Genomic DNA, 6,397 nt, shown 5'->3' on the forward strand with positions numbered 1-6,397 from the left:
CTTCCAGGTTTGCCGCCGAGCACACACGGGGGCCCTCCTGCACTCCTGTGGGATGCTCCATCTGCCCCAGCATCGCGCAATTCATAAGCCGTGCCTGGTACCTCAAGGTATATAGAAAAAAACATTTAAAGCTGTCTCTATGGCTGAATCACTGGTTATCCGAATCAGCATTGGATCTTCGGATTCAGCTGAGTTGAATCGGGGACAGTGATCCAAATCAACAAATCAAATCACTGTCCCTGAGTTGGGCCGAATCCGAATTGAATACAGCCTGTTTCGTGCACCCTATAGATCTAGATCTAGAGATATACATATAGGATAACTGCAATAATTCACTTAGCTTCATAGCCTAACCCTAGTTCCAATTTGTTGCCTACTGCATAAATTAATGGAGTACATAGGATTTTCCAGCCCTACTGTCTACTAGGGCTGTGCAAAATGGCACTGTTCCATTCCGCCTTCAGTTTTGAGGTCTGAACAGAACAGTGTTTTGTACCAAATATAATTTTGAGTCAAAACAGTCTCACTGTTTTGCTTCGTCGAAACAATGAGGCTGTTTTGACCATTTCACTGGACCATAGGACTGGGAAAAGGAACTCAGCCCAACTGGGCTGCCTCCCCACCCCCTGCTGGATCTTGCACCGGCAATGAGAAGTCAGCCCAGCTGGACTGACTTCCCATCCTCAGTACTATGATTGAAAAGTTTCAACTAGCCTTGTTTTGTTTCGAGGCTATTTTGACAACCTTTGCTTCATTTCAATTTTGCTGTTTTGACCTCAAAGTGAGTTGAAACAGTGTTGAAATTAAATAGCCATCAAAATTTTGCACAGCCCTACTGTCTACTTTGTAACTAACTGTATTCCAGTTAACTTCACCATAAACAGTAAAGGGGGAGCTGTCAAAGGGCAGGCATTAGCAGCTTTAAAAATGATAGGAATTAGTCTGTCTCCCCTCATTTTCTAAGGCAGCAGTGCCAAAAACCCCTCTACCAGAAGTGCCAAAGTCAACTTCTAATGCACACCTTGAAAATTAGGAGCACTGACAGATGTGGGCAGGGGGGTGAAGAAACCAGAACCTTACCGGAAAAGGAATCATGTCAATTTGACCTGGTCCCCAGCATTTGTATAGCTCATGCACTTCACTGGGGCTTTTTGACGTTTTTATTTAATAGCTGATTCAATCAGGCATTAGATAAAAACACTGAAAGCCCCGCTGAAACACATGAGCTTTACAGATGCTGGGCAAGCTGGGTCAAACGGACGCGATTCCTCTTCTGAGTATGTGCTGCGCTTGGTGCGGGGGCACGCCAAGCTGAAAGTAAAGTGCTGTTTGTTTTTCCATGTCTGTCAGCACCTGAAGAGAGCTAGTCAGCTTCAAGGCTGCAAATACCATGGCACTGACAGCACTGGAACCCAGTGGCAGTCAACCTTTTTGGCATGTGTGCCACAAGTTAGTCCCTCACCCTGAAGCACCATTTGTATCCTTTTCCCATGCCCAATTTACTGCTTTACTTCTGCTTCCTGCCCCATTTGCTGCTGTGCTACCTGTCCCCTTCCTGATCTGCCATATGTCACATACACACAGGCTGCTTATGGCACCTATGCCACAGGTTAGCCTGATCTCCTGTAATCAATGACAGTGAAGTACATGGTGCTGTTAGTGTCTACAGGAAGTCTGGATAAGCATATGGCCTTTTTAAGTCCTGCAGCTATGCACTTAAACAAAGTAGGCTTGTACACAAGTGATCAGTGGCTCATCTTTATGCACATGTACAATTACTGCAACTGATCAGTAACGATAAGGACAATGTGAGAGTTGGTGGTGGTGGTGGTGAACTACATAATGCCCCCCACTTCCCGAAAGCCGATCTGGGGAAAATGAAAAACATGCACATGCCAGTTCAAAACACATATGCATATTAGTTTGCATGGAATTTAAATTGATTCTTCTATGTACTTTAGGGTAACATTTTCAGAACTGGGTGTAAAATGAATGATGCCACATGCAATTAAGATTATTAGGAAGAATTCTCCTTATGAATGGTATATATTCTGTAGCTCCTCTGCCATACTTTCTTTTTAATAGAATGAATAAAACTGGAGTTATTTTTAAAGCTGTAATTAAAACAAAACAATTAATTTTAAACCAGTGTTAGCTCAGCTGCATTCTAAGTATGTAGTACTTTCTGTTCCCTTTTTTGCTTGCATGTGTAGCTTAATTATTTTAGTTTATCACATGAAGCTGTAACTGAGACTTCTGAAGTCTAATACACAGATGAGATGAACTACTAGTCCAGCCAAGTTTGTCTGCATAATAAAATTTCTACACATTTTAACAAAGTTTTGAGGTACTGGATTAGACGACAATTCCAACCACAACTAGGCAACCGGTGGAATGCAGGACACCCAACCTGATCGTTCAAATTCACGATTGTTCAAATTCTGCTATGTACAACACTAAGGATATCAATGAATATTCATATGATCAAGCTGTTCATTAAAAATACCACAAAATACCCAAGATGTATAACTCAGTCAAGATAGCATCTTCATGTGTTAACACTACCCCAACAGCCCTTCTATTTTCATTTCCTATAACTTTTACTTTAATTTTCTTTAAGTATTAGAAATATCCTTCTACTCCTAATTATCTCCTGTTCTAGATGGCAGATTTTATTGGAAGTCCCACTCATATACATTTCCCACCTCTTCACCAGTCTATGCATTCAAAGCTGCAGCATTTGCACATGTGAGAGCTAACCTCAAAATAACATGCAGTGCAGTTTTCCCTTGATTTCTGCGGGTTCTTTATATGTGAATTTGCTCTTACGCAATGAGCATATTTACACCCAAATTCATTATATGTGAGGTAAATTCACTCTTATGTGATGAGCATAGCTGCCCCCCCTGCCCAACCAGGTAAGTCTGTGTGGGGAGAGGAAAGGGCCGTGGCCCCATTCACCCCAGCCCCAGTTGCAGTGGCCCCGGGAGTGGCCGGTGCCAGCTGCCCGCAGCCGCTGGACTGCACCATGCTCCACCTGCCCCCCTGCACCTGGGCTCACCCCAGCTCCTGGGCTGCGCCGTGCCGTGGTGCAGGCAACTCATGTCGGCTGCTCCTGGGGCGGCTCCAACACAGGCTGGGGTGAGAGTGGACAAACAGAGCCTAGGGCAATGTGGGGTGCAGCACTCGCACCAGCCCTGGCTGCAGCACCCCCAGGAACAGCCAACACCCTCTGCCTGCATCAGGACATGGCGCAGTCCAGGAACAGAGGTGAGTGGGGACAGGCAGAGCACGGTGCAGCGCAGCAGCTGCAAGCAGCTGGTGCTGGCCACTCCCAGGGCCGCTGCAACTGCGGTAAGTGCTGCTTTGTTCCCTCTGGTTTGCTGCCCTGTACAGCCCCGGGAGTGGCACCCCTTCCCCCAACCCTTCCCTAGTCCCAGCCTCACTCCCTCCCTCACCATCATGGGAACCTCTCTCTATTTGGTACACTGGAAAGTGGATTCACTTCATGCAAATTCGATTTATGTGCCGTTCTCTGGGAATGCATGCGCAGCATAAATCAAGGGAAACCTGTACTACATTAAAAAGGAGCTCATTTTCATTAGGCAATATGTCTTAGAAGTTTACCAAGCAGGGCAAGTCCTTCTAACATTATTGATCAGTCTAAAAAACCCAGCAAGCCACAACCTCTTTCATGCCAAGTCTTAAGCTTCAAACAAACTTTGGATTGTCAAAGACAAATTAGAGACTTTTTTTTTAAATTAAGAATGAACTTTTTATTGTACTCAAATTGTAATAGCTGAAGAAGTTTTGCTAAAGCATTCCAAATCAAGTCATAATTGGCCAGAGATCAGGGTTGGAAAATGGAAATCTGTTTTAGAATTGTATGTTGCACTGAAATCCATTCAACAACCTTTATTGGAGGAAGTTGCTGGTAGTACTATAATGTAGACATCTTCATGAAAACTAAATTTTCTCCCTTTATCAGCTCTGAATCCTTATAAACTACCTACATAAAACACTTGTTCATTCCTCCTTTGTAAAACACTTTGAAATTCTCAAACAAAAAGGGATTTAGTTATAAGTGCATCATCTAGTTAACTTTATGCATTTCCATAGTGACCAATTTTAATATTTCCGTCTGTAATTTTTTTAAATAAAAAAACAGCAAAAAAGAGATCCAATTTCAAAGCTATTTTCCAGCACAGACAGAATCTTTTATAAGCAGACTATTTAAAACACCAGATATCGGCAGCTGTTAATGTCAAACTTAAAAAGAGGAAACAGTTCAAACTGATAATCTGCCTCTTTCTACTCTGAGGCCTACTGTATCAAAATATTGCTAGTTATAGTTGCTGCTATTTTATAGTAGTAGCAATCTATTTTAGCGGTTTTGAAGTTGATTTTTGTTTAGCAAGTTAGAAGGAAAAAGGGACCTCAGAACAAATGTATTAAATGTTTTCTAGGCGAGTGGAGGCCAACTTTTTTGGCAGGCATGCCACAAATTAGCCTCACACTCTTCCTGAGTACCACAAGGATCCCTTGCCCCTACTTGATCTGCTGCTCAGCCTTCTGCTCCCTGTCCAATCTGCCTGCTCCTCCCCAATCTGCCGCATGGTACACACAGAGGCTGCCCATGCCACTTGTGGCAGCTTGGCCACTCCTGCGCTGGGTTTGATTATCAGATTACCCTCTTCTCATCTCACTATGACACACTCAGTACCTTTTTGTCAAGTATATTCAGCTCAGTTTAACATTTTCCTCATCAGCTTCAAAATCATCCCTACAATTCCCATCTTTCATCTATACTTTGCTATCTACTCTTCCACTGTTTTTGTACACTTTAGGATGGAGTACATTTTTTTTTTTTTTACAGCTCAGATAATTAATGTTGGATGATTTGCTTCAAGTGGCAACAAACAGTAACAGCTATATCACAAACATCAAGTGATTTCTTCATATGATCAATCTCAAGATCTTACTTTGCACAGTAATTCTCATTTGGCTTGGAGGTGGTTCAAGCGCCTACCTTGAACACCTTCAAGAGACATTTGGATGTTTATCTTGGAGGGATCCTATGACCCCTGCTGACTTCCTGCCCCTGGGGCAGGGGGCTGGACCTGATGATCCTCCGGGGTCCCTTCCAGCCCTACCATCTATGAAACATTCCCTCCCCCATTGCCAAATATTGCTCTATCAAACTGAGCGGTCAAAAACTAAAAGGTTAAAGAATATCAAACCTAGGACCTGATCCAACTCCTACTGAAGTTAATGGAGTTTGATTGAGTCCTACAATAGGCTTTCAACCAGAATATCTACATATGCAATTAATGTGAAGCAATAAAGTCAACCAGAATCTCAACCGTGCCCATAATTCTTCATTTTCTAAAAAAAACCCCATCCTTGGAACAGAACTTTTTGCTATTGTTGAGGAGCTTTGAGAGTCCACAAGTAACAGGTTGACAGGAAAACAATACAAATATCATGTCGCAGCTAAAAAGAAAAAAAGCTGGTTTCATCTTCTTCTCAACATTTGCTTAACGGATGCCATATTAACGTTGTGCTGGATATCGGCAAGAGACTGAAACCAACAAGGGCTGCTAGCACAGTAGTCAGGGCTGTCCCTATGGGGGGGCATACTGGGGCAAACACCCCGGGGCTTCTGCTTTGGGGCCCCTTGTGGAGCTGGGCAGAGCAGCCATGGCAACTGCGTACTGCCACCAGCTTCACGTCCAGGTGCTCAGCTCCACCCCTCACCAAATCCAGCGCATCAGGCCACTTGGCACTCCACCCCCCACCGAATCCGCCGCCAGCTCGGCTGTGTCCAGGCACGGGGCCCCGCACAGACTGATTTGCCCTGGGGCCCCGCACCCTGCTCGGGTCGTCTCTGGGTACAGTCCTACCAGCAAATCGCCTGCATTCACCCAAATCCAAGATGATGCTGAATTTAAGACCCCCTCCGCCTCCAATAATTAGATCCCGTATAAAACTGTTCTAATTTTCCATGTACGGGATCTAATTGTAGGGAAGATCAACTTCAGCGTGTCTGGCACGGCTAGCAGTGAGGGGAGGAGTGCTAAGGGGACCATCAGGGACTGGCGGGAAGCACACGAGGGAGGCGGTAAGGAGGCAGGCACTTGTGTCCCAGAGTCGTGAGGGGGTGAGCGAAGGGGGTCCAAGGCCAGGCTGAGGACGAAGGGGCAGAGCTGGGCAGTGCCCGGGGCAGGCAGCAGCTGGAACTCCAGCCTCAGCCCAGCCTTGCAGCAGCTGCTGCCACCCCCCACAGCCGCCTCCAAGCCGGGGCCCCCCTTTCTGTTAGAAGGGGAATAAAAACAGCCCGTCTTGGAGTCGAGTAGCGGGTGGGGGAGAGGAGAGGATGCCCACCCCCACCCCGCGC

Source organism: Crocodylus porosus, unplaced genomic scaffold (assembly GCF_001723895.1).
Source record: "Crocodylus porosus isolate Cpor-Errol unplaced genomic scaffold, CroPor_comp1, whole genome shotgun sequence".
NCBI classification, from domain to species: Eukaryota; Metazoa; Chordata; order Crocodylia; family Crocodylidae; genus Crocodylus; species Crocodylus porosus.